Source organism: Athene noctua, chromosome 12 (assembly GCF_965140245.1).
Source record: "Athene noctua chromosome 12, bAthNoc1.hap1.1, whole genome shotgun sequence".
In the NCBI taxonomy this organism is placed as follows: Eukaryota; Metazoa; Chordata; class Aves; order Strigiformes; family Strigidae; genus Athene; species Athene noctua.
The window spans coordinates 19909209-19923745 of NC_134048.1; the positions used below are offsets into that span (position 1 = coordinate 19909209).

The following is a 14537-nucleotide window of genomic DNA, read 5'->3' on the forward strand; positions in this document are numbered from 1 at the left end:
ACTTTTGAAACATCTTATTGTGCCAATGTACTGGACAAACACATGGAGGGAGATACCAAAATAGAATTTAACATAGACATCCCCCAAATTAATAAAAGTGTTCTCATAAAAAAACCCCTTTGCTCCAGACATACCTTTAAATCTTTTCTTCTTGGCCTCCCCACCACACAGAAAGCAGTATTTCCATCTTGTTCTACCTTGCTCCAGCAACCTCCTGAAACCCCATCCCTTCTTTCACTGAATACTAAATAGGAGCGAGATAAAAACTTCATATCTTAACGTCTGGAAATTCTGGATACAGTATTTTAATTCAAAACAATAATTTTTAATTTAAGAGCTGCATAGAGATCACAGAATTCCAGTTCTTTCAGAAAAGCAAGCAAAAGACTCTTTCCTCTCTGCTAGATTGACAAAGCAGACAGCATACTAATGGACAGGTAAAAGTCAGTTATGTCAAAGGACTGTCACACAGAAAATCCATTATTAAACTATCTGATTCTTTTTCAATGTGTTAAACATCACCTACTGCATACTTCATTTTCACTTCTCAGCTCTCTGCTTCTTCCTCATCTCTTCCCAACTCAAAGGAAAACAGTAAAAGTGACACTATCAAAGACTTCCAGCTCTTGCAGCCTTCACCCCAACACACTTTTCCCCCCACTGACTATCTGGCGCTTTACCATATTCATAGCTGGGTAATCTTCAAACACTCTGGCCTTCACAAAGATGATACAAATGCTTAGAGGAGCATGTTCCAGGAGAATCCCGCTGGTATGGGACAGCTGTCATGGTTAATGTCACACATTTCCTTTCAGTTATCTTCTTCATTTGAAAGCCTGGCAGAATTTGTTGTTCTTTAACGTTTCAGAAAACACAGATGAAGGAATTTTGAAATATCTTGTGTTGGTGTATAAACTAACATGAGTTCTGTCTAATTAGTATAGCTGTTGGTACAAGCTTATGAACTTTACCTTTGTTTAGCAAAAGTAGACAACGTGTGACCCATCTCTTGTACCAACCAACAGAACGGACCTTGAATGTGTGCACAAGGAAACCATGCGAACAATCCACTGATTAGCAAGTGTAAGCATAATCAGAAATGTCCTGAACGAGCACACTGTGGGCACCAACAAGGGCAACAGCACATCCAAAACCAGACCAGTCACTAAGGAGGTGTTGTCCGTCCCATCCTATAACTAAGGGAGACTCACAGGGAAGAGACTCTGGAGGGAAGCCAGAAGAATGGGGGAATGCAGGAAACTGAAAAGATTCGAGGACCCTGCACCAAGACTACACACAGCACAGTCGGTACTGCTACACTCAGTGCTTCTGGACAGCAGCATCCCTCCCGCAAAAAAGGGAGATCACATAATGAACGGCAACAATAACCTGCATAACTTCTCTCCTGGACTGCACCATCTCTTCCGCAAAACACAGGGTAGTTTCAAGCACAAAATTCACTCAATTTAACCTTCAAAACACGGACAGAATGCTCAAATTTAACCACCATGGTGCTTTTGACCTCTTCTCTGAGGAAGCTGAGATCACAATGTCTAGATGTCCTCATATGCATCTTGCTTTCCTGGACAGGATCTGTGCAATGTCTGATTCCATCTAACTTTAGCCTTCTGAAAGTCAATTAGTCTTCGCTAGACCTCAAGGTGGCTTCCTAATCCAGTTATTTCAGTGTCTGCTACAAGGACAAAAAGGACAGCTACCTCAGGCTAGGCATCTGGTTTTCAGGTAACTGAAGATGAGATGAAGTTAAACAGAACATAGTTGCTTAAAAGTGCAGCCTGTGAAAAGGAATTTATTTGTTGTATCGTTATATGTTGTTTCTATACAGAAATGCATTCTCAAGTGCATTCCTCCTTTTGGTGCTTCCACTAGATGAGTGGTGTCTCTCTCTTTCATCTCAAACCTTTATTTTTTTTTTCCATTTCAAAAAATGGAGTACCTGACTGACTGATACAAACAGGCCTACTTCCAAATCGTATCAACAGCTCCATCTGTCAAAAAGTTCATCGTCAACGCAATTTCAAAAGTGGAGCTATCTGCACTAGGTGTTTGCAATAGTTCCATACATCAAGCATGCGACACACAAATGCACCACATGACGCTAACAGGGAATATGACTTCCTATACAAAGTCAAGGGAAAGCAAAGTAATGGAAACTGAAAGAAGATAAAATGTTTTGTAGGTAGTGGAACACCAGCTGATAGCAATTTCTCTTTCAAACCACAGTATACTTAATTTATTTATAGGCATTGGAAAAACGTTATTGGCACAGTCCTGAGCAGGAAAATACACTAGAAGCACCACATTATGAAAAAGCAGCTCAGAAGGAGAAACATAAAGAAAATGAAAAATGTTTGTCTAAATATCAAGTCACATTTCTTGCAACAGAATAATGATGAAGCTGGGAATAAAGTTAGGCAATTAGGAGTGAGAACAACCAAGCACAGCCTATACTCAGCAAGTAGCAATGGCATATTTAGGTATTCTATTGAGGAAGTATCTAAAGATGAAAAGTAATAACTCATGATCTTTATGCTCTAAACTATCAAGACAAATATATTTATGTTTCTGATACTAAAATGTATCATCCAGGTTAAGGTCCTGCTGGTATTTTTCAAACAGACTTGTTGCTTTTCATGGCTTTCCTTGAACACAGCTTTTCATGGTTTTACTTCGATACTTCAAATGGTTTGACCTGTAAAAGCTGCCAGCCCAAGTGGACATTCAGATAGAGAGGATGTTTTCTTACCATGCTAGGAAAAAAAAAAAAAATATTTAGCTGACACTGATGCAAAATGTGCAATTTGAAGGGTTAGAAGCAGCAGTCGTCTCCTTGATGCATACATACTGCATGCAGAAGGACCAGACAGTCTCAGTATTGCTGGAGATAAGCACTTTTTTTAACCTTGCATTTTTATGTCAGCAATCTGAGAATCTCCCAAGATTTAGGAAAACTCTCGCATAATTAAGCACAGATTTTTAAACACTCAAGGTTACTGAAGTCACTTGAGCTTACTTAAGTAAGCAACTGTGGAACAGTTAACAAAGACAACCTGGAGGGTGAATAAGAGCATTTGGCTTTGGGTTGTACAAATGGCTATCTGCTGGATATTTGCTGTGGCTATTCACCCCAGTGAAGGGCTGCTGGGAAGTTTAAATTTAAAAAGAGCACTGCTACTTGAAAAAAAATAAAATAGAAATACAAAGCCTTTCTAAGGGCATACTGCAGAGTATCATCATGTGACTCTTGTAGCATGCTGTCCTAGTTCTGGCTGGGACAGAGTTAATTTCCTTCCTAGTAGCTGGTAGGGTGCTGTGTTTTGGATTTAGTGTGAGAATAATGTTGATAACACACTGATGGTTTAGTTGTTGCTAAGTAGCGCTTATCCTAAATCAAGGACTTCTCCGTTCCCCACGCTCTGCCAGCGAGGGGGTGAACGAGAAGCTGGGAGGGAGCATGGCCAGGAGAGCTGACCCGAGCTGGCCAAAGGGATGTTCCACATTATGGGATGTGAGGCTCAGTGTATAAACTGGGGGGAGCTGGCTGGGAGAGTGAATCGCTGCTCAGGCATCAGTCAGTGCATGGTGTGCAAGTGCATTGTGCTTCACTTGTCTTCTCTTGGGTTTTATTATATTTCTATTATTTTTTTAATTATATTGCTTTTCATTGCTATTATTACTTTTTTCTTATTGTTATTATTATATTTGATTTATTAAATTGTTCTTAATCCACAAGTTTTACTTTTTTTTAAGTTTTCCTCCCTATCCCACAGGGAGCGGGGAGGAGCAAGTAAGCGGCTGCGTGGTGCTCCGTTGCTGGCTAGGCTTAAACCACGACACACTCGTATGTCAGACAAACTGCAGAAAAACCAGGAGGGAGGGAGAGAAACAAATGCATTGGCACCTACAGAAGAACGGATATTTTGCAGTTCTGCCATTAATGTTCAGGATGCAAGTTGGTGATAACTGATAAAATAAAAAATTGAAATGTTGCTTACTGAATTAGTACACAATTATTGCATCATGCTCCCCTTTGAGATAGCTAAATATAATCTGGATTTTGAGGATAAATAGGTCCTATGGGTTAGAGTGAATATACTGTAACTGTATAGTGCTAGAGTTTAGAACAGAATTGACAAATAACAGCTACTTATTTTTACTACTTACCGATTGTTTAGGTAGCTTTATGGTCTACTGAGAGAGAAGTGGACATACTTTTTCCAAGTTATTTGGATTTAACATTATGAAAAGCAAGGGTTCTTCCCTTTCTCAGTTTTGCAGGCATCTACAGTCTGCATCAGTCATTTTTCATTGGTTGGTTTTAAATATGAAAGGTTGTTACAAAGGTTCCCACCAAACAGAGATACAGGCTTAGATGCTGGAGCCTTCACAGCAAGGATGTATTTACTCTTAGAGAATACAACATGCATTTTCTGATATTTTTTAAACTCCCAGCAATTAAAAGAAAGGAGAAACTCCACGAACACATTGGGGTATCACATTAAAATAATTACAATAATGCTTACTCACACTGCACTAAAGGTTGCTGTAATGTGCAATGATCCCTAGGATTGCTTATCTGTACATCCATTTCTCGGAGTTCTGTTTATCTGTTGTTAAGCGTAAGATTAGTGAGGGACTAAATGATTCAATTGCTCAGCTTATAAATTAAAGCTATGCCAGGAACACAACCTACTTATACTAACAGATTTGATTCTACTGTCTTGCCTCGTGGTTAAAGTAAATATGATAGCTCCAGATTTTGGGGCAGCGCTTCATCTGTACACATCCCTCTCGTACGGCTAAAGAGCCACTGCAAGGATGCACATACATAAGACAACAATGCTGCTTACTTAATCTCCCCTAAATAAAACAGATCAAATCCACAAACAGAGGTTTTGAGAAGGACAGTGGAAGTCAAACTCTGGTCTTCACATACAGCTTTCCTGTCCCTACATAAAGTCAACAAGACCTTGAAAGCAAGCTGTTGGGCAGTATCTGATGACACAGACACGTATCGATGGCAAGGTCCACCGATACATGGCAACAAGAGGACGCAGAGAGAAAAGACAGAACACGATTAAATGACTAAACAACGCTGATACTATTTCAACATACTATAATTAGGGAACTTTTTAGTGCAGAACACCACCAGAATACAGATGAAAACTTTTTTTTTTATTCATCTCTCTGTGTATTGCTTAGCGCCATTTTGTAGTTTAAAATAACTTTCCAAATCACCAAGGATTGAAAAGCTAGAATGAAAGCAATCAGATTAGAGCAGAAATAATACTCTTTTATGCAAATATGTTTAATCTGAAGCACTAAAAACAGGGAGAAATATAGCTGTAATTCAGTCAGTGGTTCAATGACCTGGGCACTTGGGTTTACAGCAGAAGGAGATTTAATTGCTAAATACACATTCACTGTCATGTTTCATCTAATGAATTGAAAGAGAACTGATTTTCATCCAAATGTTTAACCTTAGGGTTAGATCATGACCTTTATTCCTGCCTAGACAAAAAACCCCCACTAATATCCAAGTACCAAAACGTCCATAGGAAGTTCTCTTGACTCTGTATTAGAAAGTAGGCGAGGTAAGGAGAAGCAGAGAAAATGGGCTGCCTTTTGTCAGTCCCCATTTACATTCAGGGAGGTTTGCAAGCCCGTGACAACCACGGTTAGTATCTATCTGGAAGTTTATGCGCATCACTCCCATCAAATGAGAACCTGTATTTTTTCAGGTGGTGCCAAAATGTCTGTCAAGGATACCGATTCATTTATTTTCCCTTCTTTGCTTTGACTGGAAATCTATTTTAAGAAATACCTTCTTCAGCACTTCTGCTGTGCTTTCAATGAAATTAGCTAGTTTCCATTAATCAAAATACAATCAGAGAATCGCAGTGCTAGAATGGCAGTTCTGGGAAGGATGCTGATTCTATTTCCCTTCTCCATCGCTAGATCAGCTATCAATGTGTCATTATCTGCAAGACATTTATCTAACACATTTCAGAACACCTTCAGAGACGGAGACTCTACATCCTCTTTAAAATATCTCTCCCAATGCTTAAGTACTGCTGTCATCACAAAGGCTAAAATTAATCTCCTTTGCTGCAATGTAAACATATTGCTCCCTGTTGTATCCACAACGGACGCAGAACAATTCCTCTGCTTTGCAGTTAATTTTATATATTTAAAAATAGGATTTGTGCATTGTTTTGTTTGTTTTCTCTCCACAGAGGAGGCGCTCCCCTCTTTCAGTCTTTCTCCACAGAGTGTATTTTCTGCAGCTCTGATCATATCTGTTACTTTTCTCTGGGTTCTTTTCCAGTTGGTTCATACTATTCTAGAAGCCGGGTACTCAAATCTGGACAAGGTATTCCAGCCAAGGTCTTCCTGGCGCTGACTAGAGCTGAAGGATTACTCACAGTTATATATGCCAGTGCAACATTTGCCTTTTTCGCAACAGAATGACATTGTTGACTCATGTTCTATTTGTAATCCACTGTAATCCCCTACCCTTTTTCTCTGAATTTATTACTATCCAATTGTTTTTCATCCCGTTTTGTGCACATGATTATTCTTACCTAACAACTTTGCATCTGCCCAGACTTTGTTTTCAGACCATTTCTTAAACTTCTTAAGAGACTGTGAATTTTATTGCTGTGTTACATTTAATAAGCATACTAATTTCAACATCCACAATTTTATGAAAATGGTGAATAAGACTGGACCAAAATAGATCACAGGGGAACCCTACTCAGTTTATCCTCCCAGCCTGAAGTTGAACCGTTGACAGCTACTACCAGAATGTAGTTTTCCAACTGATTTTGTACCCAGCTCATAATTATTTCTTTTAGACAATATTTCTTTAACTTGCTTATAAGACAGTAATGTTAGCCAATGTCAAAAGCCTTATTAAAGTCAAGATACGTGATACTGCAAGCTTATCCCTGAGTCTCAAGGCCTGTAAATGTCACAGAAGAAAATTAGTTTAGTTTGACATCCATACCAGCTTTATTCATCCCCTTATCTTCTCGATGCTAACAACTATTTGCTTTAATATTTATTCCAGTATATTTTTTTCAGGATTTCAGTTTCAACTCACAGGATATAGTTTTCTATTTTCTTCCTTTTTCTAAACTTTAAAAAAATACGCATGTTGCGTGTGCTTTCCCAATCTTCTATAATTTCATAAATTTTGAAAGATAACTTCTAGTATCTTTAAATTATTTCAGCCAATTCATTTAATCTTTATATCAATTTCAGGCAATTTGCAATCTATAATTTACTCAGGCCTATTCTTTCCCTAATCCAGAATCATATGCTTCAGATGAAGATACTAACTACGATAGCCACCTGGTCATAGCTGATCTTTTAAGTGAAAGCCAAACAAAAACAATCTTTGGTCTCAGCAATGTTTTTATATAAGCATCTCCACTGAGCAGTGAGCCGTGTTTTTTCTTGATTCTTCTTTTCCTCGTAATACACTTGTAAAACATTGTTATCCTTAAATCCTTGCCCAAACACCTTATTTTACACTTGCCTTTCTGAGTTTGGGGCTAATGTTTGCACTCCCTTAAGAGTTCAACCTAGCTGCACTTCCTTTATGTAACTTCTGGCCACTGCAGTCACTAAGAACCTTATCATTAACCAGGCTCTAGGCTTTTGGGTAATTGCTGTTTGTGCCCTCTATACTGAGGATATGCCAATTATCTTCATGTTCCTTCCTCTAATTTCTGCCTTGCCAATTGTAATTTTACTTAAATCTGATTTTGAAATAATTTGTCTTTACTTTGATGTTCTTCTCGTCCTAAAAATTCTGCATTATACCTTTTTGTGGCCATTGTCACTCTGCCTTCTACTTTCATTCTCCACAGGAGTTCCTGTTTTTTCAATTGGAATCAAATGACAGTAATCACCTATTAACTCACAAGCATATCAACATGTTTAAACACTGTGTAAATTACTCTTCTGACTGGCTAGTGATTTAAAAATCACTTTGACATGCAGTATAAATCTAATGCTACACCATCCCATATTTAAGTCAAATAATATTTCAAAGGTGGAGATTTTACCCCCGATTGGTTTGGCCTTGTTAAATCAGAAGACAAACTGAAACAGCGAGTTTGAATAATACACTGGGGTGTCTCTAACTGCAAATAAGGAAGGATGCTTTGCAGGTATGTATTTTCTGAACACACTTCATTTTTAGAAGTTTAAGGAGGTTTCCAAAAATGAACTCCTATATACGGAACTGAGGCAAAGGGAAGGAGACCCCTGCTCACTAAGTGATGTCAACGAGAGCAGGGTTGGGCCCTGTGATGTTCCCCAAAATATATTTAGGAGCTGGATGAGCATGGGGAGGCATGAATTTCCATTTAAAAATCATGTCTGCTTCAGTCAGTGAAGTAAGAGGTATTAAAAGAAAGCCAGCACCATTATTGACAAAACTAACAAGTGTTCCCCAAGTACTAATAAAATACTAGACAAGCAACCTATCGATCATTGTCTTAGTTCAAAGCACATCAGCCATAATACAATCACAGACAGGGACCCCAACTCTGTCACTTCTGATGTCATATTTAATGACAAAAATTGGTTCCTTACAAGCTTGGAAGAAATTTAATATGCTTCTAGCACACGAAGAGAACCGCATGCACCTGTTTGGAGAATATGAGCAACCATATGTGCTTGAAATGCATTTGATGGAAGATAGTATACTTCATGTGCCACATCCTAGCTATTGTTTTCTGTTGATTCAGTTAGCATGTTTTAAAATTGTACTGATTTACTGAAGATTTACAAACATAATTCATGTGCAGTTGTCCTATGAATAAGCCTCTAAAACTAATTCAACCACAGTCAAAAAATAAATTGCAAAATAAGTTATTCAATTGAAATCTGCCATCTGAGGCACAGCAATAGAAAACATTTATTATAAAACTAACATATATTTGTGGCTAGAGATGTGTACAGTACTAAACAACTGTCTGAAAGGAATTTATTCAGGCTCTTCTGAAAGAACATCTTAACTGGGCTAACAGAAAATTACATGTTCAAAAATAATTGCAGGTTCTATGATTTTCATCCTGCATCACAGGCTTCCCATTATCATCCTTTTTGTTTCTGAAGGCTTATGAATTTTAGGCAAACTTTATTCTGCACAGCTGCAGGAGGCCATTTCTGGAGTCTGGATTTGCCAATTAGACATGGGAAAGACATAGGTACAATTCAACACAGAAGGAGAGGAAGCATGAATACCAATATATCTATCTCTAGACATAAAGCTTTAATTTTGACAAATTCACTTCCATGGGGCTGCTAGACTGTGAAAGTCATAGGCCATGCTATGCTAGAGGCCCACAATCCACTCAAAAGCAGTGTTTCCTCTTCAAAAGTGAGGGTATTTTGCCAGTTCAGACTTTTATTAGTGCTCTAGGGGAATTCTTTGAAATGATATGAGTTCATGACTGTAATTAATAATGATAGTCGAGTCTACGTGAGCATGTCTGACATTAGTCTCAGTCATTGATAGGTCCAATTCAGACAGATGAAGACTTTAACACAGTATGCTGGAAGAAGGATTTGAGGGTTTGTTTGTTTTTGGTTTTGTTTTTTTTACTTCCCACTCTCCCCAGGCAGAGAATGAAAGCCCTAAGAAATAATATCCCTGTCCAGACTTCTCAGTTACTAGGGAAGAGGATTGGGAATAAAGACAATGAAAATAAATACAAAGGCTGAAAGACAAGGGGGAAAGTTCAGACTATTTCTGATCAGTAGCTTCTCTTCCCGAGAAGGCCAGCAGCTCGGGGATTGCTATCACCAGCAATGGGTAAAATTTTACCATGTTTCTAGCCAGTCCCTTTGCCTCAGTGCAGGAGGCAAGGTCAAGGTAGGAGACTCAGGTCTGCTCAGTCCACGGCAATCAACTGACTGTGTCACAATCAAAATGGAAAGGGTGAGATTTGCACCTACTCGAACAGGCAATTCTACAGTTCAGTGGATGGTTTTAGGCACAGAACTGGGAAAAAGTTCAGCACTACAACAGTATCAAGTTTTTTCCCCCTCTTACTGTGTCCTAGTTAATAATAATGGCAGCTCAATGGTCTAAACATTTTTGGATTCAACACTTTTGTATTTTCAGTACAAAGTGCATCCCATTACTGACACGGTTCCTATGTTCTGGGTAACGATGCTTTAAAAAAAGCCATATGGCAAGAGAATTGAACACCATTCCAAACCGTTTCCAGCACCTTTAAGTCTAACAAAACGTACCGTTATTTGTGCATCTTATAAAAAAAATATCATCTATTTGTCTGTACAAGAATTTACGACAGCTATTGAGAGGTGGCTTTTAGCAGAATTTTTCAATAACAAACTTTTTTTATTTAACAGTTTTCATTTATAATAATACATAAAGTCTTAATGAGTCAATTTTCTAGCAAGCCTGAATAGGTACAGAATGTCAGACACGTTTAATTACCATAACAAAATCTCTGACTTGAGAATGTTATACTAAACTTTCTCCCTGATTCCCTCTTTTCTTTCTCCAATGTAGATGGAGAACACTAGGAATGTATGTCAAGTTAGCTGTCAAGCTCCTTCAGAACTCTCAAACGACCTTGTCAGAAAAAAAAAAAAAAACAGCCCTTTGATTCATATTTTAAAATCCTGACTAACCTGCCCCTTCCATTCTTCTGCTTCCTGCCTTCTGCAACTCTGACAGAATTGAGTTCAATATTAATGATTAGCAATCATTTTCAGGCCATACGCTCTCTTGCCTTCCCCTGTCCCAATGCCTCGTTAGCTTGGTTCAGTTAGTAAGATGCTCACCTTTCTCTTGGTTTCTCCTGGGTTCAACATGAATAAAAAGCTGGGCTGGTAGCTAGGCTAAAAATAAATTCTGATCATTCAAGTACCCTCCAAGACACAGCTTGAACCATTCAAGTTGACTTCCCTTGAAAAGGCATGTTATGCAAAGATACCTCGTGTGACTCAAGGGGTTGTTTCAGTGAGAGTTGTGTACTATTTGACAAAACAAGGTACATTTCTGAGATGTACATGCAGGTATTTCTCTTTGCGTTAAAAGCAGAAAGCAGACAGCTTGATTACACTGCTATTGTTTTTAAAAGCATAATTAAATAATTCAATCTGCTGAATAAAGCTAGCTCTTATTTTTTTAGAAAAGAATATAGTTGGTTGGACCCAGCAGACTTCTTTATAAGATGCAAATGAAGTACAAGCCTAGAAGCAGAACTCTGCTCATTTTCAAAACCTCTGACTACTGCTGGTTTTTAAATCTGTAAAGCACACTGAATCCTCCAGCTGCCTTTGCGAGACCACTTCTGGCAGGTGCTGGCCACCTCAGTTACTTCTAAACCCTGCCCTTCCAGCTCTTTCATCGTGCTTCCATAGTCTGGCTTCCATAGAAAGCCTTCACAATTAGAATACTGAAAGATGATTTTAGATTTAGACTTGAGAAATAGATTTTAAACATTTAAAAACTTGTAAATCTGCCCCAAAGAGTGGGTATTCACACAAGTTAGCCTTAGTTTAGTGATACTAGACTCAGATTTCCCATATAACCCAGGGAGAGGGGCCGTCATCTGCTTTCACTCACCTACTGGAGAAGTTTTTTCTCTGCAGTCACTGTAGGAAGAACCTTGGCTTTGTGAGGTTAAAAATCTGACTTTGGGATATCTCTGAAAATAACAATTGTGTGGTGAGAACACAGAGCTGCTACTGAGTTCACAGGAGCAAGCTAGGGGTCCTCACCACAGGGTCTGCACAGGCTCTCTGGATAGAACAACCCTAAAGAATACAAAATAAAAGTTTTTCTATCTCCAAAATCATACAGGAGTATAAGGGGCATTTAATCACCCCAAAGTCAAAAGGAACAACATGGAAAAAAAATGTCAGGGCAGGGAAGGTGGAGAAGTAAAGACTAAAGACAGATTAAACAATTTTCTTGTAGCTTATACCACATAAAAGGTCTAGAACAAATTCTTCTGACTATTCTTTTTTCTCTGTCTGGAAAACAACAAAAAATAAACCTGTGTTGGAAAACACTTGGAAAAGAGAAAGCAAACACTCCTTCCTTGGTCTCAGAACTCCCTATTAAAATGGTACTCTCTCTATATACATGTGTATGTAGTATATACACATTCACACACAGATATATGTCTATATGTAAATACGAACTAAGGATTAGTCTTGCCAGCATCTGATTCATAAGGACCAAAGCAGCAATCCATTGTGATTTCTCTTCATTTTTTGGGTGACAACATGTACATCAGTGGCTAAAGACTCACACGCTTCATGTATATGTAACTAAACCAAGCAACAGTTTTCAAAGGTAATTTTTTGGTGTAAGATATCTCTTTAGAAAGGTACGAGTGGCTATTTTAGCATTCTAGTCAGGGTGAATTTTACCACGGGCAAGAGTAGTGACCTCTTTGTCAAAAAGAATGACCTACTGGCCAAATAAAATCCATTTGTAAGATTTAAATGAGACAAAAGCAGTGCAGGGATCTCTGTGCAAGGCAGAGGTATCATGTTCAGACTGCACTGCCTAGTCTGCATTCTACTTTTTGACAACAGACTATCCATAGTCTTGGAGAAATATTAAAGTAAAAGAAAAATGATCCTTTTCTTTGTAAAGAGACAGGAATCTTTAACAGATGTACAACCGTTTGTATCGCTTCAAGGTATCCGTGTGTGATTTTAGATTCTCTAAAACGATTTGTGGTTTTGCCCAGAGTCAGACATCTCAGTAACACAACAAACAAGACTGTTTTAAAGCATGTCAGTTCAAAATCTTTTTGCAATATTTTGCCAGGATTTACTTTTTTGTTTTTCCTCTTGGGAAGACAAGAGGGTCACAAGGCCTCTGAAAGTGGTAGGAGAGTAAGTTCCATTTGAAGTCAATAGGATTTGTAAACCTAAATCCCTCAAACGCTTTTGAAAATCTCTGTGGATATATGCCTTGACAAAAACATCATATTTCCCTTTCCTTTGACACTGAAGTTCCATTTCCATAAAGACAGAATCTACACCCTTCAGCTCTAACATATGTAAGCCCCCAGCGATACTCCTGCAAGCTACCTACAGACAGTACAAGGAACATGTTTGGCAATGAAATATAGAAATAGATGTAAAGTGAAATTTTCAAAAGCACCTTCAGAGACTTTGAATGGGTATCATCATCTTAAACACTTTAGTAATTTTGAAGATTCAAACCTCTCACCAGCAAATCTGGTCCCTTTTATGACTCCTGTTTGTAAACTAAATGACTGCCAAAGCTCATACTGAAAGTGAATAAAGAAAGCATTGTGGTTTTGTCTTGTCTTACCCACTGGCCGATCATTTATCTAGTTACCCCTTTAGTCATTTGTTTGTGCCTTTCCTTCTCCTTCTTAACTGACTCACTCTCTTCTCATCTGTGGTATGATTCACAACTATAATTTCATACTAGTTGATTTTCAGAGGCATAAAAATGTTTTTCTGTAACAGGACTTGACTTTTTTTTAAGCATTTATTAAAAAATTAGTAACTAACTAAACTATTGGGCACCTCCTGCAATTATGCAAAAAATATTATCTAATATTTTTTCATCATTATCCACTGGTTAAATCTTCATGACACCAGACACAAGTCATGCTTGGAGAAGGCCATGTACATTACAAATGGTTGTTTCCTTCTGTGTACCCCACTGTGAACATTTTAAAAAAAAAAAAGGCTACCTGCCTGCTCAATAATTTGCCTAATCAATTTGCTTGCAGTAATACCATTTCTGAATGTAAAACCACAGCAATTATATATCCAGATAGACACTTCACATTCTGAAGGGCAAAGGAAATCTCACATCGTATCTGAATGCCCCTTAACTTTAACCACAGGATCCACAAGAGAGGAGGACTGTGCAATGGATCTACATGACTGAAATTCATTTGTAGTGTATTTACCACGTACAGGATCATTCCTTTCTAAATGATAGAATACCACATTGAAAAGAATTCTAGGACACTGGTGTTCTGCAATTTCAGAGACATGATGTTGAATAATGAACTAAACCTGGTCAAAGAAATCCAGGATCCTAAAAATGCCTTAAGCAATGGAAAAAGTCTACCATCTACCTGTGATTTTACAGCTGTAATATCCCTGCCTCGTATATGTTCTCAAGGAGGAGTTATATGAGCTTCACTGAACATTACAAACAGGAAAAATGAACAACTGTCAAAAGGCAAACAGGGAAGCTAACCGACCTGCACTTTATACTGTGTGGTGTTACCCTCCACAAATCAAAGAGCTGATAACTGGTTCTACCAAATGAAAAGAAGCTGTGCAAAATGTAATTTTTGACATTTGTGCTGAAAAAAATACATTCTAGAAAGCTTTAAGAAATAATGAAACATAAGACCCAAGCGGTTTCATAGTCTACTATTTGAGGGTGCTTTGGTATGGATTGTTACAGAATCTTAGTGTCAGAGTGACAAATATAACAAATAGCCAAGTTA

At 38.1% G+C, this 14537-nt stretch overlaps 1 protein-coding gene across 1 annotated transcript in view; it reads right to left on the bottom strand.

The window, feature by feature from the left end:
* SPOCK1 (SPARC (osteonectin), cwcv and kazal like domains proteoglycan 1) overlaps positions 1-14537 on the bottom strand; it is a 317830-nt gene that overhangs the window by 195608 nt on the left and 107685 nt on the right. The window lies entirely within an intron of this gene.